The sequence below is a fragment of the Rhipicephalus microplus genome, chromosome 5 (genome assembly GCF_043290135.1).
Source record: "Rhipicephalus microplus isolate Deutch F79 chromosome 5, USDA_Rmic, whole genome shotgun sequence".
Classification (NCBI taxonomy): domain Eukaryota; kingdom Metazoa; phylum Arthropoda; class Arachnida; order Ixodida; family Ixodidae; genus Rhipicephalus; species Rhipicephalus microplus.
Window position 1 is genome coordinate 127067333 of NC_134704.1, and position 25660 is coordinate 127092992.

General features: G+C 47.3%; 1 non-coding gene across 1 annotated transcript; it reads left to right on the forward strand.

The window, feature by feature from the left end:
• Nucleotides 1–2701: 2701 nt before the first annotated feature.
• On the forward strand, nt 2702–2773 carry TRNAL-CAA (transfer RNA leucine (anticodon CAA)). The gene has a single exon. It is a non-coding gene; the product is annotated as a tRNA-Leu (tRNA).
• Nucleotides 2774–25660: the final 22887 nt, after the last annotated feature.

Sequence of the window (25660 nt, forward strand, 5' to 3'; positions counted from 1 at the left end):
ACCCATGTGTCCGTGGATCGAAACCCCCGCTCTGCTAATTTTATTTCCTTTGGCATAAGTGCGCAGTTTCCTACTGCACATTTTCTCACGTAACTTGAGTGCAGTAGAGTGGCGCAGTGGAAGCGTGCTGGGCCCATAACCCAGATGTCCGTGGATCGAAACCACGCTCTGCGATTTGTACAATTTTTTGCATTAGTACGCAGTTTCTTACTGCACATTCTCTCACGTAACTAGAGTGCAGCAGAGTGGCGCAGTGGAAGCGTGCTGGGCCCATAACCCAGAGGTCCGTGGATCGAAAGCACGCTCTGCTAATTTGATATTCTTTTTGCATTACTGCACACTTTCTTACTTCAAAATTCCCACATGACTAGAATGCAGCAGAGTGGCGCAGTGGAAGCGTGCTGGGGCCATAACCCATGTGTTCGTGGATTGAAACCACGCTCTGCTAATTTTATTTTCTTTTGCATAAGTGCGCAGTTTCCTACTGCACATTTTCTCAAGTAACTTGAGTGCAGAAGAGCGGCACAGTAGAAGCGTGCTGGGCCCAGTACCCAGAGGTCCGTGGATCGAAACCACGCTCTGCTAATTTTATTTTCTTTTGCCTAAGTGCGCAGTTTCTTACTGCACATTTTTTCACCGAACTATAATACAGCAGAAGGGCGCAGTGGAAGCGTGCTGGGCCCATAACCCAGTTGTCAGTCGATCGAAACTATGCTCTGCTAATTTTATTTTCTATTGCATAAGAGCGCAGTTTCTTACTGCACAATTTATCACGTAACTAGAGTGCAGCAGAGTGGCGCAGTGGAAACGTGCTGGGCCCATAACCAAGAAGTTCGTGGATCGAAACCCCGCCCTGCTAACTTTATTTTAACTTGCGATAGTGTGCACTTTCTTACTGCCCATTTTTTCATGTACCTAGAGTGCAGCAGAGGGGCGCAGTGTAAGCGTGCTTGGCCCATCACCCCAAGGTCCGTGGATCGAAACCACGCTCTGCTAATTTTATATTCTTTTTGCATTAGTGCGCACTTTCTTACTGCAAATTTCCCACATGACTAGAATGCAGCAGAGTGGCGCAGTGGAAGCGTGCTGCGGCCATAACCCAGTTGTCCGTGGATTGAAACTACGCTCTGCTAATTTTATTTTCTGTTGCATAAGTGCGCAGTTTCTTACTGCGCATTTTTTCACGTAACTAGAGTGCAGCAGAGTGGCGCAGTGGAAGCGTGCTGGGCCCATAACCCAGAGGTCCGTGGATCGAAACCACGCTCTGCTAATTTATTATTCTTTCGCACAGTGCGTACTTTCTTACTGCACATTTTTCCACGGAATTAGAGTGCAGCAGAGTGGCGCAGTGGAAGCGTGCTGGGTCATAACCCAGAGGTTCGTGGATTGAAACCACGCCCTGCTAACTTTATTTTCATTTGCAATAGTGTGCACTTTCTTACTTCCCATTTTCTCACGTAACTAGAGTGCAGCAGAGTGGCGCAGTGGAAGCGTGCTGGGCCCATAACCCAGAGGTCCGTGGATCGAAAGCACGCTCTGCTAATTTTATAAGTTTTTTGCATCGTTGCGCACTTTCTAACTGCACATTTTCCCACGTAACTAAATTGCAGCAGAGTGGCGCAGTGAAAGCGTGCTGGGCCCATAACCCAGAAGTCCGTGGATCGAAAGCACGCTCTGCTAATTTGATATTCTTTTTGCATTACTGCGCACTTTCTTACTGCACATTTTGCCACGTAAGTAGAATGCAGCAGAGTGGTGCAGTGGAAGCGTGCTGGGCCCATTACCCAGAGGTCCGTGGATCAAAACCACGCTCTGTTAATTCCATTTTCTTTTGCATTAGTGCGCACATTCCTACTGTCTATTTTCCCACGTAACTACAGTGCAGTAGAGTGGCGCAGTTGGAGTTTGCTGAGGCCATATCCCAGCGGTCCATAGGTCAAAACCACGCTCTGCTAATTACATATTCTTTTGCATTAGTGCCCACTTTCCTACTGCACCTTTTCCCACATAACTGTACTGCAGGAGAGTGGCGCAGTGAAAGCGTGCTGAACCCGTAACCCAGAGGTTCTTGGATGGAAACCACGCTCTGCTAATTTTAAAATCTTTGCATTGTGTGCAGTTTCTTACTGCACATTTTCTCACGTAACTAGAGTGCAGCAGAGTGGCGCAGTGGAAGCGGGCTGGGCCCATAACCCAGAGGTCCGTGGATCGAAACCACGCTCTGCTCATTTTATTTTCTTTTGCATTAGTGCATACTTTCTTACTGCACATTTTCCCACGTAACTAGAGTGCAGCGGAGGGGCGCAGTGAAAGCGTGCTGGGCCCATAACCCAGGTCTCCGTGGATCGAAACCACGCTCTGCTAATTTCCTTTTCTTTGCATTGTGTGCAGTTTCTTACTGCACATTTTCTCACGTAACTAGAGTGCAGCAGAGTGGCGCACTGGAAGCGGGCTGGGCCCATAACCCAGAGGTCCGTGGATCGAAACCACGCTCTGCTAATTTTATTTTCTTTTGCATTAGTGCATACTTTCTTACTGCACATTTTCCCACGTAACTAGAGTGCAGCGGAGGGGCGCAGTAGAAGCGTGCTGGGCCCATAACCCAGTTGTCCGTCGATCGAAACTACGCTCTGCTAATTTTATTTTCTTTTGCATAAGTGCGCAGTTTCTTACTGCACATTTTATCACGTAACTAGAGTGCAGCAGAGTGGCGCAGTGGAAGCGTGCTGGGCCCAAAACCCAGAGGTCCGTGGATCGAAACCACGATCTGCTAATTTATTTTCTTTTGCATAAGTGCGCAGTTTCTTACTCCACATTCTCTCACGCAACTAGAGTGCAGCAGAGTGGCGCAGTGGGAGCGGGCTGGGCCCACAACCCAGAGGTGCGTGGATCGAAACTACGCTCTGCTAATTCCATTTTCTTTTGTATTAGTGCGCACATTCTTACTGCCTATTTTCCCACGTTACTACAGTGCAGTAGAGTGGCGTAGTTGGAGTTTGCAGAGGCCATATCCCAGCGGTCCATAGGTCAAAACCACGCTCTGCTAAATATATATTCTTTTGCATTAGTGCCCACTTTCTTACTGCACCTTTTCCCACATAGCTGTACTGCAGGAGGGTGGCGCAGTGAAAGCGTGCTGAACCTGTAACTCAGAGGTTCTTGGATGGAAACCACGCTCTGCTAATTTTATTTTCTTTGCATTGTGTGCAGTTTCTTACGGCACATTTTCTCACGTAACTAGAGTGCAGTGGAGGGGCGCAGTGAAAGCGTGCTGGGCCCATAAACCAGGTGTCCGTGGATCGAAACCACGCTCTGCTAATTTTATTTTCTTTTGCCTAAGTGCGCAGTTTCTTACTGCACATTTTTTCACCGAACTATAATACAGCAGAAGGGCGCAGTGGAAGCGTGCTGGGCCCATAACCCAGTTGTCAGTCGATCGAAACTATGCTCTGCTAATTTTATTTTCTATTGCATAAGTGCGCAGTTTCTTACTGCACATTTTATCACGTAACTAGAGTGCAGCAGAGTGGCGCAGTGGAAGCGTGATGGGCCCATAACCAAGAAGTTCGCGGATCGAAACCACGCCCTGCTAACTTTATTTTAACTTGCGATAGTGTGCACTTTCTTACTGCCCATTTTTTCATGTACCTAGAGTGCAGCAGAGGGGCGCAGTGTAAGCGTGCTTGGCCCATCACCCCAAGGTCCGTGGATCGAAACCACGCTCTGCTAATTTTATTTTCTTTTGGATAAGTGCGCAGTTTCTTACTGCACATTTTCTAACGTAACTAGAGTGCAGCAGAGTGGCGCAGTGGAAGCGTGCTGGGCTCATAACCCAGAAATTCGTAGATCGAAACCACGCTCTGCTAATTGTATGATTTTTTGCTTTAGTGCGCAGTTTCTCACTGCACATTTTCTCACGTAACTAGAGTGCAGCCGAGTGGCGCAGTGGAAGCGTGCTGGGTCCATAACCCAGAGGTCCGTGGATCGAAACCCCGCTCTGCAAATTGTATAGTTCTTTTGCATTAGTGCGCAGTTTCTTACTGCACAATTTCTCACGTAATTAGAGTGCCGCAGAGTGTCGCAGTGGAAGCGGTCTGGGCCTATAATTCAGAGGTTCATGGATCTAAACCACGCTCTGGTAATTTTATATCCTTTAGCATTAGTGCGCAGTTTCTAATCTAACTGCACATTATCCCATGTAACTAGAGTGCAGCAGAGTGGCGTGGTGGAAGCCTGCTGGGTTATAACCCAGAGGTTCGTGGATCGAAACCACGCCCTGCTATATTTATTTTCATTTGCAATAGTGTGCACTTTCTTACTGCCCATTTTTTCACAGAACCAGAGTGCATCAAGGTGGCGCAGTGGAAACGTGCTGGGCCCATAACCCAGAAGTCCGTGGATAGATGCCACGCTCTGCTAATTTATTATTATTTTGCATTAGTGCGCACTTTCTTAATTCACATTTTGCCACGTAACTACAATGCAGCACAGTGGCGCAGCACGCCCATTGATTCAGAGGAATTTAAGCAAGAGTTCCTTAGCAGAATGCCGAAGTTGTCAGATAACACCAAATCAGCTTTAGAGCTATCTATAACGCCGACGGAAGTAGAAAGGGCTATAGATAAAATGAATCCGGATAAATCTCCAGGGCCGGACGGGCTTAGTGCTTCGTTTTATAAGGAGTTCAAAAATGAATTATCCCAAGTACTTGCAGATGTCTTCAATCAAGCTTATAAACTTAATGTCCTCCCTAGGTCCTTTAGTGAAGCACATACAGTTTTGATACCTAAGACAGAATACTCGGAGAAGTTAAAATTAGTTTCTTCGTATAGACCGATATCACTAACTAATTGTGATTACAAACTTTTAATGAAAGTACTAGCACGGCGACTTCAAGGGGTAATCAAAGAATTAGTAGGGCCTCACCAAACATGTGGGATTATGGGACGCTCCATTGTGACTAATATACACAAGATGCGCTGTGTGCTCGAGTGTAGCGATGCCAATCAAGTAGGGGTAGCCATTCTATAGATTGATCTCGAGAAAGCTTTTGATTGTGTTTCCCACAACATTCTTGACCATGTCAACATTGGTTTTGTAATCAGAGATGGAGTATCTATGGCATACCGGAACTGCACAACCCGACTGGTAATCAATAAGACGCTAGGAGATACAATTAACATAAAGCGTTCTGTTCGTCAGGGCTGCCCGCTGAGCCCCCTACTTTTCAGTTTATATATAGAATCGTTGTGCTTAGCGATAGCTCAAAACAGTTGCATTCGTGGCTATAGATTACAAGAATCCGAAGTTAAAATTTTGGCATATGCCGACGATGTGGCTGTTTGTTGCATCGATCAAGATAGTGTTTCCACTACCATCAGTGTGGTTAAAAGGTTCGGCAAAGCAACTGGCAGCCTAGTAAACTGGGGAAAGTGTCTGGGTTTCTGGCATGGAGAGTGGTCATCAAAACCAGACTATTTTGGCAATGTTAAATGGGTGACCACACCTGTCAAGTACTTAGGGGTGCCACTGGAATTTTATAAAGATAATGAGAACTACTGGCAAGAACAAGCGAAAGAAATCCGGACGAAAGCTAATAGATGCAACGGTAATTATCTGTCAGTGTTTGCTAGGGCGACTGTCTGTAATCTTTTCTTTGCCTCAAAACTTTGGTATGTGATGCAAGTATTGCATTGTTCAAGGGCAAACATACAGAAGTTCCATCGTATCTTCGCAGTGTTCGTGTGGGCTTCGAACTGGGAGAGATGCAGTCGAACTAATCTGTTTCGAAAAGTGAAACACGGAGGGCTTGGTTTAACACATCTTTTCATACGCCAAGTCGTAAATAGGTTCTTTTTTTTTCGCTACACAAGGGACCCTTTCTTACGTACAGTGTGCCAAATGAGACTGACGCGGGCTTTACCTGGATATGTGGTTAGCACGCATGACTTGACCGGTGCTGTGCGCGGGTATCTTAAAGAGGTTATTCTAAGTGTACGGTTTTTATCTGTTAGATTTTCCAATGAATATTTGTTTTCAGTGACTCGAAAGAAGTTGTACAAAGATGTATGCGATGTTGTTTTACCTGAACCGCTGTACCGTGCCATGTACGCTGGAGGTGAAGGAAAAGATGGGCTTAAAAGAGTGAAGAGAATGCAAGTGGCTCCTGGCGCGAAGTCTTTCTTTTTCAAGCTGCACACAGGTACACTATCAGTCAGGACATTTCAAGCAGACCGTGGTTTTTACTTACCTTGGGGGACAAATTGCCTTATCTGTAAAAAACCAGAAAATATTGACCACGTTTTCTTACATTGTTGGGAAGGAGTATATTTTTGGGATGTACTTCAAAGGACGTTACAGAAAAAATTACCTTTGAATTCATATAGTATAAGATTTCTGCCAATAGTGGACGAAGAGGGAATGCCTTTTGATTTGATTATGCTATGTGGACTTCACTGTTTATGGCGGGCCCGTATGGTGGGTTTCTATCGCGATCAGGATGCACGGCCTGCACGAATGTATTTCCGTGAATGTATGGCCAAGTATGTTGAACTGCAGAAAACTCAGGAGATGTTACCTGAGTGGTTGTCGAGGGTGGAGCCCTTGGCAGCACTTAGGGAATTTTAAGTTTCTGCCGAACTGTTACTGCTTGTTTTTGTTCTGCTTGTGGTTTGATGTATGCGCCTGTAAACAGGCAATAAAGCAAAAAAAAAACAGAGTGGCGCAGTTGAAGCGTGCTGGGCCCATAACCCAGAGGTCCGTGGATTGAAACCACGCTCTGCTAAATTTATTTTCTTTTGCATTAGTGCGCAGGTTTTTACTGCACATTTTCTCACGTAACTAGAGTGCAGCAGAGTGGCGCAGTGGAAGCGTGCTGGGCCCATAACCCAGGGTTCTGTGGATCGAAACCACGCTTTGCTAATTTTATATTCTTGTGCATTAGTGCACACTTTCTTACGGCACATTTTCTCACCGAACTAGAATACAGCAAAAGGGGAAAGTGGAAGTGTGCTGGGCCCATAACCCAGGTGTCCGTCGATCGAAACCACGCTGTGCTAATTTTATTTTCTTTTGCATAAGTGCGCAGTTTCTTACTGCACATTTTCTCACCGAACTAGAATACAGCAGAGTGGCGCAGTGGAAGCGTGCTGGGCCCATAACCCAGAGGTCCGTGGATCGAAACCACACTGTGTAATTGTATAATTTTTTTAGGGGCGAAGCTCCTTAAGGCGTGGGCTGTGCGTCCCCTGTATGTAGCCACCTCTCGTTTAGTTCTTGCAGTGTCCACTAGATGGCGGTACCGTCTCCTGTATGTCGCCTCCTCTCGTTTAGTTCTTGCAGTGTTCACTAGAAGGCGGCACCGTCTCCTGCATGTAGCCACTTCTCGTTTAGTTTTTTCAGTGCTCACTAGATGGCGGGACTTGTCGCTGATGAAGTGGAAGTGTGCTGGGCCCATAACCCAGGTGTCCGTCGATCGAAACCACGCTGTGCTAATTTTATTTTCTTTTGCATAAGTGCGCAGTTTCTTACTGGCTGGCGATGCAGATTATAAAGGAAAGACTGCAGGCGTGGATAGAGGATGAGGAGGTGCTGGGGGAACTGCAGAATGGGTTTCGGAAACACAGGAGGTTGGAAGACAATCTGTTCTCACTGACGCAATGCATCGAAATAGCAGAAAAAGAACACAGGCCCCTGTGGCTAGCATTTTTGGATATCAAGGGAGCGTACGAGAGCGTGGTTCAAGAGGAATTTTGGGGAATACTGGACACACTAGGCGTGGAACATGTAGTCACTAATCTTTTAAAGGGTGTCTATAAAGGTAACAAGGTAGTTATAAAGTGGGAAAAACAGGTATCCAAGCCGGCAGAGGTAAAACGGGGGCTTAGGCAGGGGTGCCCCCTGTCACCCTTATTATTCATGATGTACCTACAAGGATTAGAGGCAAAATTAGAGGGAAGTGGACTGGGCTTCAACCTCTCTTTAGTCAAACAAGGAAAACTTATTGATCAGGCTCTACCAGCATTAATGTACGCAGATGATATAGGGCTAATGGCCAACAACAAGGAAGATTTGCAGAGATTGATGGACATCTGCGGTAATGAGGGAGATAGGTTAGATTTTAGATTCAGTAGGGAAAAATCAGCAGTCATGATTTTCAATGACAACGAAGGTAGTGAGCTTAGAATACAGGAGGTCACGCTAGAGATAACAGATAAATACAAATATCTGGGCGTATGGATAAGCAATGGGGCCGAGTATCTGAGGGAACACGAAATATACGTGACGACTAAAGGTAACAGGAATGCAGCAGTCATAAAAAATAGGGCACTGTGGAATTACAATAGGTATGATGTTGTGAGAGGAATATGGAAAGAGGTCATGGTTCCTGGGCTGACGTTCAGCAATGCGGTCTTGTGCATGAGATCAGAAGTTCAAGCAAGATTAGAAATTAAGCAACGTGGAATAGGTAGGCTTGCTTTAGGAGCTCACGGGAATACACCAAATCAGGGAGTACAAGGTGATATGAGATGGACATCATTTGAGGGCAGGGAAGCTAGCAGCAAGATAAAATTTGAGAAGCGATTGAGAGAAATGGGGGAAGAGCGTTGGGCTAGGAAGGTTTTCAGCTACTTGTACATGAAGAATGTCGATACAAAATGGAGGAAGCGAACCAGGAAGTTGACTGGTAAATACTTAGAAAACAGCAGGTGGCAAAACCAAAAAGAACTATCGGTTAAGAAAAAAGTGAAGGAAACGGAGACTGACATGTGGAGAATGGGCATGATTAAGAAGTCCGCACTAGAGATCTATCGAACTTTTAAGCAGGAAATTGCCAAGGAAAGGATCTATGATAATACTCGGGGTAGTTCTCTACTGTTTGAGGCCAGGACGGGAGTACTGCGAAGCAAGACATATCGGGCCAAATACGAAGGGGTCGACACAGTATGCAGTGCGTGTGGAGAGGAAGAAGAAACTGCCGAACACTTGATAATGTTCTGTAAAGGGCTTCACCCTGTAGTTCAGGATGATGGCGCAGAGTTTTTCAAAGCACTGGGATTTAGGGACAGCGAGGGCAAAGTAGACTTTAAGCGGGTAGACTTAACTAGAAGGAGGTTATCTGATTGGTGGCTAAAGTCAAGGCACGAGTGAAAATTAAACCCTTCACTGCGAAGTACGAATCCTCAACTTCATTATTTAAAGGAAAAAAAAGATAAATGTAATGGTTAGTTCACTAAGTATTACGGCTAGGTGGCGTTAGCCGCCGCCCGATCTAAAGGGTTCAGCCACATCCATCCATCCATCCATCCGATGAAAAGATGCAAGATGTTATAAACTAGACGGCGGTACTTGTAGTTGATGATGAAAGATGCGAGATGTTATAAAATAGGAAAGATGTCACATATGGCACGTGTCATTGGTGGAAGGCAATCGTTCGATTTAGCTCGGAGACGTACGCTAGAGGGAGCATTGTAATAAAATCGAGTAGGAAAAATGTACGGCAGATTCATGGTTTACCAGGTTTTCCTCCAGAGCTTCGCCCACTCATCATCATTCACTTCGTGGATATGGCGGCACTTTTTGCATTGGTGCGCACTTTTCTACTGCACGTTTTCCACGTAAATAGTGCGCTGCAGAGGGGCGCAGTGGAGGCGTGCTGGGCCCATAACCCAGAAGTCCGTGGATCGAAACCACGCTCTGCTAATTTGATATTCTTTTTGCATTACTGCGCACTTTAATACTGCAAATTTCCTACATGACTAGAATGCAGCAGAGTGGCGCAGTGGAAGCGTGCTGGGCCCAAAACGCAGAGGTCCGTAGATCAAAACCACGCTCTGCTGATTTCATTTTCTTTTGCATTAGTGCGCACATTCTTACTGCCTATTTTCCCACGTAACTACAGTGCAGTAGAGTGGCGTAGTTGGAGTTTGCTGAGGCCATATCCCAGCGGTCCATGGATCAAAACAACGCTCTCCTAATTATATATTCTTCTGCATTAGTGCCCACTTTCTTACCGCACATTTTCCCACATAACTATACTGCAGCAGAGTGGCGCAGTGGAAGCGTGCTGAACCCGTAACCCAGAGGTTCTTGGATGGAAACCACGCTCTGCTAATTTTAGTTTTTTTTTTTGCATTGTGTGCAGTTTCTTACTGCACATTTTCTGACGCAACTAGAGTGCAGCAGAGTTGCGCAATAGAAGCGTGCTGGGCCCATAACCCAGAAGTCCGTGGATCAAAACCACGCTCTGCTAATTTCGATTTCTTTTGCATTAGTGCGTACATTCTTAATGCACATTTTGCCACGTAACTACAATGCAGCAGAGTGGCGCAGTGGAAGCATGCTGGGCCCATAACCCAGAGGTCCGTGTATCGAAACCACGCTCTTCTAATTTTATTTTCTTTTGCATTAGTGCGCACTTTCTTACTGCACATTTTTCCACGTCGCAAATATGCAGCAGAGTGGAGCAGTGGAAGCGTGCTGGGCCCATAACCCAGAGGCCCGTTGATCGAAACCACGCTCTGCTAATTTTATATGCTTTGGATTATTGCGCAGGTTCTTACTGCACATTTTCTCACGTAACCAGAGTGCAGCAGAGTGGCGCAGTGGAAGCGTGCTGGGCCCATAACACAGGGTTCTGTGGATCCAAACCACGCTTTGCTAATTTTATATTCTTGTGCATTAGTGCACACTTTCTTACGGCACATTTTCTCACCGAACTAGATTACAGCAGAAGGGCGCAGTGGAAGTGTTCTGGGCCATTATCCCAGGTGTCCGTCGATCGAAACCACGCTATGCTAATTTTATTTTCTTTTGCATAAGTGCGCAGTTTCTTACTGCACGTTTTCTCACGTAGCTAGAGTGCATCAGAGTGGCGCAGTGGAAGCGTGCTGGGCCCATAACCCAGAGGTCAATGGATTGAAACCACGCTCTGCTAATTGTATAATTTTTTGCAATAGTACGCAGTTTCTTACTGCACATTTTCTCGCGTAACTAGAGTGCAGCAGAGTGGCGCAGTGGAAGCGTGCTGGGCCCATAACCCCGAGGTCCGTGGATCGAAAGCACGCTCCTAGAGCTTTATTTTCTTTTGCAGAAGTGCGCACTTTCCTACTGCACGTTTTCCCATGTAACCAGTTTGCAGCATAGTGGCACAGTGATTCCACTTCCGGCTTTCGAGCGATACGGTCGCGGAATGTTCGGCTCCGACGGAGCGGTATCAGCGGCCCGACCGGGCCGCGGTAACAGGGTTCTTGCGCCAAGCGCCGACGATTATCAGGTGATTTTGCCCAATCTGCCTTCCGGACGCATCGCTGCTAATACCGTTTTCATGCATGGTGATCCGAGAGCCCGGCCTTACCGCGTCGAAGATTACCGGGACACTTTGGCCAAGCTTGGTGCGCTCGACGACGTTTTGGCGTTGGGGGCGTATCAAATGAACCACGTACGGGCTGTGACACTGACGAGTGCTGAGGCTGCTCCGAAGTTGCTCTCCGCCATCGATGTAAAGGTAAAGGATCGCCCATGTTTGCTCATTGACCCAAATAACCGCGAGGTTCGCTTGAAGCTTCACTGGTTGCTGCACGGCGTGACCGACGAAGACGTGCGTGTTGCCTTGACTCCCTATGGGAAAGTATTCGAAGTGAAACGGGAGAAGTGGCGAGCACCGGGCATCACAGAAAAGGGCTCAACGACGCGGTCTGTGGGACTAAAGCTGCACTCCGACGTCAAGGTGGATGACATTCCGCACCAGCTCAAGATTGCCGGGGAGCTGACTCTCGTTGTCGTTCCAGGCCGTGCACCGTTGTGCCTACGGTGCAAGAGTACCGGTCACATACGTCGCGACTGCCGAGTACCCCGCTGCAGTCGTTGTCCCCGCTTCGGCCACGAAGACGCCGAATGCGCGAAGACATATGCCAGTGTGACTGGACCAGCGCAGGAAAGTGATGCACTGGAGCACCTCATGGACGAAGCAGACTCGGAAGAAACAGCAGGAGTTAACCCGAACTCTGCTGTAGGACCGCGGTAAGAATTCGTAGCGCGGCAATTTTTGTTTGCTTTTATTTGCTTTGCGGCGTAAGCTTAAGAAGGCATGTCAGCCGCGGGCTGCCAGCGTTGCTTGAGTGACAAGCGGTTGAAGCGCGACCGACCGGTTTTGCCACGAGCGCAGACACGCGGCGCCAGCAGATTGCCCTGCTTTGTCGACGGTCGAGCGTTTCCAGTTACTACTAACTCAAAGAAAAGGGAACCAACCCGGGCAACGAAAGGGTTGAGATTGTAAACGTCGTTGCGACGGCCCCCCTAATTGCATCTCGGAACTGGCAGTCGGCGCATCAACGGGCCTCTTCCGAGACCCCGCGCACCGCGGTGACTCCTCGCATCGGTTCGGCGTATGGCCCGGCCACGTACTGTTTGCGCGCCTGCAAAATCGGCGGCGCGCGTTGCGAAAACTCTGAAGTCACCGACGACCTTTTTCTGCCGGGCCGGCTTTGGTCCAGTGACTCTCAGAAGCGGGCTCGCGACACGGGAAATGGTGACGGTCGCCCGTTCGACGCCTGGGTTTCCTATTGTTGAATCGGGCATGTCTTCGACTACATCCCCGTTTATCTGGGCAAAGGAACTCGTAAGCAGAAATATGCGCGGTCAGCGAGCGGTTCCTCGTACGGCGCACAGAGGCAAAAGGATTATAGCCCCGTTGTCAAGAAATTGACGTGGTAGAGAGAAATCGCCCTATGGCCGCACTACCGAGTACAGCTAGCTCTGTCTAAATAATTGGGCGCCGCGAAGCTGGCCCTGGCCTCTATGCTTTTTCTAGTTTTGTTTTATTTACGTTTTGGTTGTTGTGTGGTTTGGGGAGAGTGCATAAGTCCCACGTGCACGAAGGCGGGATCCTCGTGGCGTTTTTTTTAATGTACCCAATGTACTGTCCAATCAGAGGACAAGCTAGTGATTATGTGCCGAGATGGTGGTAAGGGCGGAGCGCCAGGAAGAGATAAGAAGAGGCCCCGTGGCGCCGCCGAGGGTTCTGAACCGAGCTTGCGGTGTTAGGCACCATCGGCTCCGCCGAACCCCGTAGGGTCGCCCTACAGAAGTCGGTTCATTTCCAAGTTGTTTTTCTTTTCCTTTTTTTTTTTGTAACATTGATGTCCATTGTTTTGTAAAATCTGTAAATACAAGTTTTTCTCAGCCATCTGAAACTTCTTCAGCGTTGCTTCTGCTTCCTCGTCAAGCGTCCAGCAGGCCAATAGCCGCTATTGGGATAGCGGCGTACGGTTCTTCTCCCACTTTGCTACACCACCACGGGTGGTGCGCTTCGGGCGCCGAGTGGGGAGAAGTGGTTTCTTCTACGTCTAGAAGAGAACCTGATTTTACTTCTGCTGTGGAAGATGGGTCGTCATGCCGTCAAGAAGAGGGCGTGTGTGAAGCACCAGGTAAGCCCGACGCCGGGCTTTCATACGAAGGCGTAGGCGAAAGTAGTGAAAAGGTGGATGCAAGCAGCACCGGCGGCACGTGTCTTGGCTCAGCAGACGAGACCCCCTCCGAGGCTGAACCAATGACTGGGATTGAAAGCGACAGTGGCACTGTGACGGCGAAGCGTCCCCGTGACGAAGGGAAAAAAGACAAGGGCACCACTGCTGCCTCGCCGGACGAACCATCCGCCAAAACGACTCCCGCTCGGCGGCCTAGCATCCGGCCACGGCCAAACATTTCGTCGGAGCGCAAGACGGCGGAAACGCCGCTTTCGCCAACTTAAGGACTGTACTGGGACAAGGCGTTCAGGAAGGAATTGCAGTTGTAAGGTAAGCGTCGTGCCCCTGGGTTTTTCGTAGCCTTACAATGGTGCAAATAGAAAATTTAATCCGTGTGGCCACTTTAAATGTGCGTGGCCTGGCCTCACGGAGAAAACAATGTCAACTTTATCAGCTAGTAAGTGACCTCGACCTTGACATACTGGCAGTCCTTGAGACTAAAGTCCATGGCGACGATGAAACTGGGGGCATGGTGCGTCAATTCTTGCCGCGGTATTCTGTTATAGTTAGCCATGCCATAGGGACTTCTTCCGGTTGCGTTTTGTTCGTCAGACAGAGTCTGGGTGCTAAAGTAGAAGCCTCAACGTCATGTCCGTCTGGTCGGCTCATTGTTTGCGATCTTTTGTTTTCGGGATTGGAATGGCGCGTAATATGCTTGTACGCACCGACTGTCACTGACGAAAGACGCATATTTTTCGAACAACTAAAGCCGTATACCAAATGTAATAGGCTCCTAATCATTATTGGCGATTTCAACTGCGTCCTTTCAGCCAAAGACAAAACTAGCGAACGACATTACAGGGATGCAAGTACGGCTGTCTTAAGCGATATAGAAAGAGAAAATGGTTTGGAGGATGTGGCTGAATGTATCGGTGGCGGCCGGACTATGCAGTACACCCACTTTCAGGCAGCCAGCCATGCCCGACTAGATAGGGCGTACGTGAGTGTAGAATTGGTACCGCGTTGCAAGGCATACCGTGTTAACGCCGTTCCATATAGTGACCACTGCTTGGTTAGCTTTGTAGTAGCTAGCACGAAAGAAACGAAAAGGGCCTTCGAGTGGCAACTCTGGAAATTGAATTCGAATCTGCTGAGTGATGAAAAATTTATGGAGGAAGTAATGACGGAAGTTGAAAAAATGAAAGTTCGCAGTAAAAAGACGTTTAGAGAAAAATGGGAGAACTTCAAGCAGGTCGGTAAATTGAAGGCTTTGGAACGCTCGAGCGCTATAAGCAGAGAAAAGGGAGCAGAAGAAAAGCTCATGCGCAGAAACCTGGAAAAATTGCTCCTCGAAGAATGTAGAATGCCCGGCATGTTTCTTGAAGATATTCGCGCGTTGAAAAGTAAAATTGAGCGGTTCGATGTCGAAAGATACCGCGGTGCTATGGTTCGGGCAAGAGCCGAGCGACTGATAACGGCAGAAGCACCGTCAAAAAGGGCGTTGGGCTCAGAAAAGTGGCATGCGCGTCGTAATCAGATAACAGAAATTGAACACGAGGGTGAAGTCAGCGATGACGCAGATGTTATCGAGCGTGCTTTCTTTGAGCACTTCAATGGTTTATTCGCCGCCAGCTCAGTTGATGTCGATCGTTTTAAAAAAGATTTTTTACCGCTGATGCCAAAGCTTGACAATAATACAAAAGAAATATTGGAGGAACCCATTTCGGAAGAGGAAGTTAACAGTGCTACTGAAAGTATGCATCCCGGGAAATCGCCTGGCCCTGATGGGCTTACTTCCGCCTTTTATAAGTGTTTCAAGTTTGAAATAACACCAGTCTTAGCCGACGTTTATAATGAGGCATTCGAGCTGAAAATATTACCCCCATCCTTTTCATCATCTCACACTGTTCTTATACCAAAATCGGAAGAACTCGTTGCACTGCTCAAAGTAAATTCTTACCGCCCAATCTGCCTCACTAATGGAGATTACAAGATATTCATGAAAATCCTAGCTAAAAGGTTGCAAACAGTCATTACGGAGCTCGTGGGGCCGCATCAGACGTGCGGCATTAAAGGTCGAACTATCCTCACGAATATACACGCAGCACGGAGCATCCTCGAATGTTGCGACGCTATAGGTGCGCGAGTCGCAATGCTGCAAATCGACCTCGAGAAGGCTTTTGACAGGGTGCCTCATGAAATTCTGCTGTGCATCCTAGATTATGTGAATTTAGGGAAAATAATCAAAGAGGGGGTTGTCATGGCGTACCGAGACTGCTCAACGCGGCTAATCGTTAACAAGGTGGTGGGGAAGCGCATCCCAGTCAAGCGTTCGGTCCGTCAGAGTTGTCCTCTATCACCAATATTGTTTTGTTTGTACATAGAGTCCTTTTGTTTGAGTGTCATAAAGAATGACTGTGTCCGTGGGTTTAAGCTGCACGAGGTTGAAGTCCGACTGTTGGCTTATGCGAACGATATTGGCATTTTTTGCGCGGACTCTGACAGCATAGCAGATGCTGTCAAATGCGTTACAAACTTCTGTGCTGCAAGTGGCAGCGCTGTAAACTGGGGAAAATGCCTTTGCTTTTGGCACGGTGACTGGGCAGAAACCCCAGACAGTTTTGCCAGCATAAGGTTTGTTACGACACCGGTGAAATACTTGGGTGCCCCCCTCGAATCCTACAAAGACAGCGACTCGTACTGGAGGAGCCAAGTGGATAACCTGCGGGAAAGAGTGAACAAGTGGAATGGCTTGAATCGGTCTATGTTTTCTAAAGCCACAATTTGCAACATATTCTTAGTGAGTAAAATTTCGTATATCTTACAAGTCTTACATTGTTCAAGGGTAAACATCCAAACATTTCACCGTGTGTTCGCTGTCTTTGTGTCAGAATCGTCTTGGGAAAGATCGAGTCGGACCAATTTATTTCTTCGAGTGCGAAATGGAGGACTGGGCTTGTCGCATTTGTTTTTAAGACAGGTAGTCAATCGATTTTGTTTCTTTAGAGACGTCGACAACCCATTCCTTCGCACTGTCTGTCAACTTCGCCTGGGGCAACACTTGCCCAACATGGTTGTATCAACCTGCAGCGTACCTGGTGGTGTTTATGGCTTTCTCCGTGAAGTTGTACTTTCTTGTAGGTTTCTGTCAGTGCGGTTTTCACTTGAATACTTGAGTCAAGTCCGACGAAGAAAGTTGTACAAGGACCTATGTGATGTGTTTTTACCAGTGCCTTTGTATCGGTCCCTTTACGATGTATGCCATGGCCACACTGTACTAAAGCGCGTCAAGGCGATGAAAATATCGCCAGGTGCTAAGAATTTCTTTTTTAAATTACATACCGGTACGCTGACCGTCAAAACCTGGATGGCTGCAAAGGGGTTCTACGTTCCTTGGGGGCACGCATTGCATAATATACAGAAAGGAGGAGACAATTGAGCATGTATTCATTGACTGCTGGGATGCTATCTTTCTTTGGGACGTGCTCCAGCGCATGATCAAAAAAGACTTCCCCATTGATGCATATGGCATCCGCTATTTGCAAATACAAAGTGACGATGGTACCCCATATGATATGATAATGCTTACGGCTCTTCATAGCATTTGGAAATCCAGGATGGCAGCCATGCAATTTGATGTAGATGCACGAGCACCCACCCAGTACTTCAAAGAGTATATAAGAAATTTTGTGGATGAACAAAAGTTGCAGGAATTCCCCCCAGAATGATTGCCGCGCGTCGAGTTACTATCGACGATAAAAACATTTGAACAGATGCGAGGCCACATCGTTTGAGCCACGGTTTTTACAATGTTTTGGATTGTGTTGTGTAATTATCAGTTAACATGTGTATTGTTTACGTGAGCCGAAAACAGGCAATAAAGAACAAAAAAGCATAGTGGCACAGTGGAAGCGTGCTGGGCCCATAACGTAAAGGTCCGTGGATCGAAACCGTGCTCTGCTAATTTTATTTTCTTTTGCATTAGTGCGCGCTTTCTTACTGCAGATTTTCCCACGTAAATAGAATGCAGCAGAGTGGTGCAGTGGAAGCGTGCTGGGCTCATTACCCAGAGTACCGTGGATCAAAACCACGCTCTGCTGATTTCCATTTTTTTTTTGCATTAGTGCGCACATTCTTACTGCCTATTTTCCCACGCAACTAGAATGCAGCAGAGTTGCGCAGTGGAAGCGTGCTGTACCAATAACCCAGAGGTTCGTGGATCAAAACCACGCTCTGCTAATTTCAATTTCTTTTGCATTAGTGCGTACATTCTTAATGCACATTTTGCCACGTAACTACAATGCAGCAGAGTGGCGCAGTGGAAGCGTGCTGGGCCCATAACCCAGGGTTCTGTGGATTGAAACCACGCTTTGCTAATTTCATATCCTTGTGCATTAGTGCACACATTCTTACGGCACAATTTCTAACCGAACTAGAATACAGCAGAAGGGCGCAGTGGAAGTGTGCTGGGCACATAACCCAGGTGTCCGTCGATCGAAACCACGCTGTGCTAATTTTATTTTCTTTTGCATAAGTGCGCAGCTTCTTACTGCACATTTTCTCACCGAACTAGAATACAGCAGAAGGGCGCAGTGGGAGCGTGCTGGGCCTATAACCAAGGTGTCCGTGGATCGAAACCACGCTCTGCTAATTTTATTTTCTTTTGCATAAGTGCGCAGTTTCTTACTGCACATTTTCTAACCGAACTAGAATACAGCAGAAGGGCACAGTGGAAGCGTGCTGGGCCCACAACCCAGTTGTCCGTGGATCGAAACTACGCTCTGCTAATTTTATTTTCTTTTGCATAAGTGCGCAGTTTCTTACTGCACATTTTCTCACGTAACTAGAGTGCAGCAGAGTGGCGCAGTGGAAGCGTGCTGGGCCCATAACCCAGAGGTCCGTGGATCGAAACCACGCTCTGCTAATTTATTATTCTTTTGCATTAGTGCGTACTTTCTTACTGCACATTTTTCCACGTAATTAGAGTGCAGGAGAGTGGCGCAGTGGAAGCGTGCTGGGCCCATAACCCAGAGGTCCGTGGATCGAAACCACGCTCTGCTAATTTATTATTCTTTTGCATTAGTGCGTACTTTCTTACTGCACATTTTCCCACGTAATTAGAGTGCAGCAGAGTGGCGCAGTGGAAGCGTGCTGGGTCATAACCCATAGGTTCGTGGATCAAAACCACGCCCTGCTAACTTTATTTTCATTTGCAATAGTGTGCACTTTCTTACTGCCCATTTTTTCACGTAACTAGAGTGCAGCAGAGGACGCAGTGTAAGCGTACTTGGCCCATAACCCAGAGGTCTGTCGATCAAAACCTCGCTCTGCTAATTTCATATTCTTTTTGCATTAGTGCGCAATTTTTTACTGCAAATTTCCCACAGGATTAGAATGCAGCAGAGTGGCGTAGTGGAAGCGTGCTGGGGCCATAACCCAGGTGTCCGTGGATCGAAACCACGCTCTGCTAATTTTATTTTCTTTTGCATAAGTTCGCAGTTTCTTACTGCACATTTTCTCACGTAACTAGAGTGCCGCAGTGTGGTGCAGTGGAAGCGTGCTGGGCCCATAACCCAGAGGTCCGTGGATCGAAACCACGCTCTGCTAATTTTATTTTCTTTTGCATTAGTGCGCACTTTCTTACTGCACATTTTCCCACGTAAATCGAATGCAGAAAAGTGGCGCAGTGAAAGCGTGCTGAACCCGTAACCCAGAGGTTCTTGGATGGAAACCACGCTCTGCTAATTTTATTTTTTTTGCATTGTGTGAAGTTTCTTACTGCACATTTTCTGACGCAACAAGAGTGCAGCAGAGTTGCGCAATAGAAGCGTGCTGGGCCCATAACCCAGAGGTCCGTGGATTGAAACCACGCTCTGCTAATTTATTATTCTTTTGCATTAGTGCGTAATTTCTTACTGCACATTTTTCCACGTAATTAGAGTGCAGAAGAGTGGCGCAGTGGAAGCGTGCTGGGTCATAACCCAGAGGTCCGTGGATCAAAACCACGCTTTGCAAATTTTATATTCTTTTGCATTAGTGCCCACTTTCTTACTACACATTTTCCCACGTAACTAGAGTGCAGCAGAGTGGCGCAGTGGAGGCGTGCTGGGCCCATAACCCAGGTGTCCGTGGATCGAAACCACGCTCTGCTAGTTTGATATTTTTTTTGCATTACTGCGCACTTTCTTACTGCGAATTTCCCACATGACTAGAATGCAGCAGAGTGGCGCAGTGAAAGCGTACTGAACCCGTAACCCAGAGGTTCTTAGATGGAAACCACGCTCTGCTAATTTTATATTCTTTGCATTGTGCGCACTTTCTTACTGCACAATTTTTCACGTAAGTTGAATGCAGCAGAGTGGCGCAGTGAAAGCGTGCTGGGCCGATAACCCAGGTGTCCGTGGATCGAAATTACGCTCTGCTAGTTTTATTTTCTTTTGCATAAGTGCGCAGTTTCTTACTGCACATTTTCTCACCGAACTAGAATACAGTAGAAGGGCGCAGTGGAAGCGGGTCTGGGCCCATAACCCAGTTGTCCGTGGATCGAAACTTCGCTCTGCTAATTTTATTTTCTTTTGCATACGTGCGCAGTTTCTTACTGCACATTTTCTCACGTAACTAGAGTGCAGCAGAGTGGCGCAGTGGAAGCGTGCTGGGCCCATAACCCAGAAATCCGTGGATCGAAACCACGTTCTGCTAATTTATTACTCTTTTGCATCAGGGCGTACATTCTTACTGCACATTTTTCCACGTAATTAGAGTGCAGCAGAGTGGCGCAGTGGAAGCGTGCTGGGTCATAACCCAGAGGTTCGTGGATCGAAACCACGCCCTGCTAACTTCATTTTCATTTGCAATAGTGTGCACTTTCTTACTGCCCATTTTTTCACGTAACTAGAGTGCAGCAGAGGGGCGCAGTGTAAGCGTGCTTGGCCCATGACCCAGAGGTCCATGGATCAAAACCACGCTCTGCTAATTTTATATTCTTTTTGCATTAGTGCGCACTTTCTTACTGCAAATTTCTCACATGACAAGAATGCAGCAGAGTGGCGCAGTGGAAGCGTGCTGGGTCCATAACCCAGGTGTCCGTGGATCGAAACCACGCTGTGCTAATTTTATTTTCTTTTGCATAGGTGCGCAGTTTCTTACTGCACAATTTCTCACGTAACTTGAGTGCAGCAGAGTGGCGCAGTGAAAGCGTGCTGGGCCCATAACCTAGAGGTCCGTGGATGAAAACGACGCTCTGCGATTTGTATAATTTTTTGCATTAGTACGCAGTTTCTTACTGCACATTTTCTCACGTAACTAGAGTGCAGCAGAGTGGCGCAGTGGGAGCAGGCTGGGCCCATAACCCTGATGTTCGTGGATCGAAACCACGCTCTGCTAATTTTATAATTTTTTTGCATCGGTGCGCACTTTCTGACTGCACATTTTCCCACGTAACTAAAATGCAGCAGAGTGGCGCAGTGGAAGCGTGCTGGGCCCATAACCCAGAGGTCCATGGATCGAAACCACGCTCTGCTAATTTGATATTTTTTTTTGCATTACTGCGCACTTTCCTACTGCAAATGTTCCACATGACTAGAATGCAGAAGAGTGGCGCAATAGAAGCGTGCTGGGCCCATAACGCAGAGGTCCGTGGATTGAAACCACGCTCTGCTAATTTTATTTTCTTTTGCATTAGTGCGCACTTTCTTACTGCCTATTTTCCCACGTAACTACAGTGCAGTAGAATTGCGTAGTTGGAGTTTGCTGAGGCCATATCCCAGCGGTTCATGGATCAAAACCACGCTCTGCTAATTATATATTCTTTTGCATTAGTGCCCACTTTCTTACTGCACATTTATCCACATAACTATACTGCAGCAGAGTGGCGCAGTGAAAGCGTGCTGAACCCGTAACCGAGAGGTTCTTGGATGGAAACCACGCTCTGGTAATTTTATATTCTTTGCATTGTGTGCAGTTTCTTACTGCACATTTTCTCACGTAACTAAAGTGCAGCAGAGTGGCGCAGTGGAAGCGTGCTGGGCCCATAACCCAGAGGCCCATGGATCGAAACCACGCTCTGCTAATTTATTATTCTTTTGCACTGGTGCGTACTTTCTTACTGCACATTTTTCCACGTAATTAGAGTGCAGCAGGGTGGCGCAGTGGAAGCGTGCTGGGTCATAACCCAGAGGTTCATGGATCGAAACCACGCCCTGCTAACTTTATTTTTATTTGCAATAGTGTGCACTTTCTTACTGCCCATTTTTTCACGTAACTAGAGTGCAGCAGAGGGGCGCAGTGTAAGCGTGCTTGGCCCATCACCCAGAGGTCCGTGGATCAAAACCACGCTCGGCTAATTTTATATTCTTTTTGCATTAGTGGGCACTTTCTTACTGCAAATTTCCCACCTGACTATAATGCAGCAGAGTGGCGCAGTGGAAGCGTGCTGCGGCCATAACCCAGGTGTCCGTGGATCGAAACCACGCTCTGCTAATTTTATTTTCTTTTGCATAAGCGCGCAGTTTCTTACGGCACATTTTCTCAACGAACTAGAATACAGAAGAAGGGCGCAATGGAAGCGTGCTGGGCCCATAACCCTGTTGTCCGTGGATCGAAACTACGCTCTGCTAATTTTATTTTCTTTTGCAAATGTGCGCAGTTTCTTAACGCACATTTTCTCACGTAACTAGAGTGCAGCAGAGTGGCGCAGTGGAAGCGTGCTGGGCCCATAACCCAGAGGTCCGTGGATCGAAACAACGCTCTGCTAATTTATTATTCTTTTGCATTAGTGCGTACTTTCTAACTGCACATTTTTCCACGTAATTAGAGTGCAGCAGAGTGGCGCAGTGGAAGCGTGTTGGGCCCATAACCCAGAGGTCCGTGGATCGAAACCACGCTCTGCGATGTGTACAATTTTTTGCATTAGTACGCAGTTTCTTACTGCACATTTTCTCACGTAACTAGAGTGCAGCAGAGTGGCGCAGTGGAAGCGTGCTGGGCCCATAACCCAGAGGTCCGTGGATCGAAAGCACAATCCTAGAGCTTTATTTTCTTTTGCAGTAGTGCGCACTTCTACTGCACGTTTTTCCACGTAACTAGAGTGCAGCAGAGTGGCGCAGTAGAGGCGTGCTGGGCCCATAACCCAGATGTCCGTGGATCGAAACCACGCTCTGCTAATTTCATTTTCTTTGCATTGTGTGCAGTTTCTTACTGCACATTTTCTCACGTAACTAGAGTGCAGCAGATTGGCGCAGTGGAAGCGGGCTGGGCCCATAACCCAGAGGTCCGTGGATCGAAACCACGCTCTGCTAATTATATTTTCTTTTGCATTAGTGCATACTTTCTTACTGCACATTTTCCCACGTAACTAGAGTGCAGCGGAGGGGCGCAGTGGAAGCGTGCTGGGCCCATAACCCAGTTGTCCGTCGATCGAAACTACGCTCTGCTAATTTTATTTTCTTTTGCATAAGTGCGCAGTTTCTTACTGCACATTTTATCACGTAACTAGAGTGCAGCAGAGTGGCGCAGTGGAAGCGTGCTGGGTCCATAACCCAGAGGTCCGTGGATCGAAACCACGATCTGCTAATTTATTTTCTTTTGCATAAGTGCGCAGTTTCTTACTGCACATTTTATCACGTAACTAGAGTGCAGCAGAGTGGCGCAGTGGAAGCGTGCTGGGCCCATAACCAAGAAGTTCGTGGATCGAAACCACGCCCTGCTAACTTTATTTTAACTTGCGATATTGTGCACTTTCTTACTGCCCATTTTTTCATGTACCTAGAGTGCAGCAGAGGGGCGCAGTGTAAGCGTGCTTGGCCCAATTCCCCGAGGTCCGTGGATCGAAACCACGCTCTGCTAATTTTATATTCTTTTTGCATTAGTGCGCACTTTCTTACTGCAAATTTCCCACGTGACTAGAATACAGCAGAAGGGCCCAGTGGAAGCGTGCTGGGACCATAACCCAGTTGTCCGTGGATTGAAACTACGCTCTGCTAATTTTATTTTCTGTTGCATAAGTGCGCAGTTTCTTACTGCGCATTTTTTCACGTAACTAGAGTGCAGCAGAGTGGCGCAGTGGAAGCGTGCTGGGCCCATAACCCAGAGGTCCGTGGATCGAAACCACGCTCTGCTAATTTATTATTCTTTCGCACAGTGCGTACTTTCTTACTGCACATTTTTCCACGGAATTAGAGTGCAGCACAGTGGCGCAGTGGAAGCGTGCTGGATCATAACCCAGAGGTTCGTGGATTGAAACCACGCCCTGCTAACTTTATTTTCATTTGCAATAGTGTGCACTTTCTTACTGCCCATTTTTTCACGTAACTAGAGTGCAGCCGAGGGGCGCAGTGTAAGCGTGCTTGGCCCATCACCCAGAGGTCCGTGGATCGAAACCATGCTCTGCTAATTTTATATTCTTTTTGCATTAGTGGGCTCTTTCTTACTGCAAAATTTCCCACTTGACTATAATGCAGCAGAGTGGCGCTGTGGAAGCGTGCTGGGGCCATAACCCATGTGTCCGTGGATCGAATCCTCGCTCTGCTAATTTTATTTTCTTTTGCATAAGTGCGCAGTTTCCTACTGCACATTTTCTCACGTAACTTGAGTGCAGCAGAGTGGCGCAGTGGAAGCGTGCTTGGCCCATAACCCAGAGGTCCGTGGATCGAAACCACGCTCTGCGATTTGTACAATTTTTGCATTAGTACGCAGTTTCTTACTCCACATTCTCTCACGTAACTAGAGTGCAGCAGAGTGGCGCAGTGGAAACGTGCTGGGCCCATAACCCAGAGGTCCGTGGATCGAAAGCACGCTCTGCTAATTTTATAATTTTTTTTCATCGGTGCGCACGTTCTGACTGCACATTTTCCCACGTAATTTAATTGCAGCAGAGTGGCGCAGTGAAAGCGTGCTGGGCCCATAACCCAGAGGTCCGTGGATCGAAAGCACGCTCTGCTAATTTGACATTCTTTTTGCATTACTGCGCAATTTCTTACTGCAAAATTTCCACATGACTAGAATGCAGCAGAGTGGCGCAGTGAAAGCATGCTGAACCTGTAACCCAGAGGTTCTTGGATGGAAACCACGCTCTGCTAATTTTATTTTCTTTGCATTGTGTGCAGTTTCTTACTGCACATTTTCTCACGTAACTAGAGTGCAGCAGAGTGGCGCAGTTGAAGCGGGCTGGGCCCATAACCCAGAGGTCCGTGGATCGAAACCACGCTCTGCTCATTTTATTTTCTTTTGCATTAGTGCATACTTTCTTACTGCACATTTTCCCACGTTACTAGAGTGCAGCGGAGGGGCGCAGTGAAAGCGTGCTGGGCCCATAACCCAGAGGTCCGTGGATCGAAACTACGCTCTGCTAATTCCATTTTCTTTTGCATTAGTGCGCACATTCTTACTGCACATTTTCTCACGTAACCTGAGTGCAGCAGAGTGGCGCAGTGGAAGCGTGTTGGGCCCATAACCCAGAGGTCCGTGGATCGAAAGCACAATCCTAGAGCTTTATTTTTTTTTTTTGCAGTAGTGCGCACTTTCCTACTGCACGTTTTCCCACGTAACTAGAGTGCAGCAGAGTGGCGCAGTAGAGGCGTGCTGGGCCCATAACCCAGAAGTCCGTGGATCGAAACCACGCTCTGCTAATTTGATATTCTTTTTGCATTACTGCGCACTTTCTTACTGCACATTTTTCTACGTAACTAGAGTGCAGCAGAGTGGCGCAGTGGAAGCGTGCTGGGTCATAACCCAGAGGTTCGTGGATCAAAACTACGCCCTGCTAACTTTATTTTCATTTGCAATAGTGTGCACTTTCTTGCTGCCTATTTTTTCACGTAACTAGGGTGCAGCAGAGGGCGCAGTGTAAGCGTCCTTGGCCCAATAACCCTGAGGTTTGTGGATCGAAACCTCGCTCTGCTAATTTGATATTCTTTTTGCATTAGTGCGCACTTTCTTACTGCAAATTTCCCACATGACTAGAATACAGCAGAGTTGCGCAGTGGAAGCGTGCTGGGGCCATAACCCAGATGTCCGTGGATCGAAACCACGCTCTGCTAATTTTATTTTCTTTTGCATAAGTGCGCAGTTTCTTACTGCACATTTTCTCAACGAACTAGAATACAGCAGAAAGGCGCAGTGGAAGCGTGCTGGGCCCATAACCCTGTTGTCCGTGGATTGAAATTACGCTCTGCTAATTTTATTTTCTTTTGCATAAG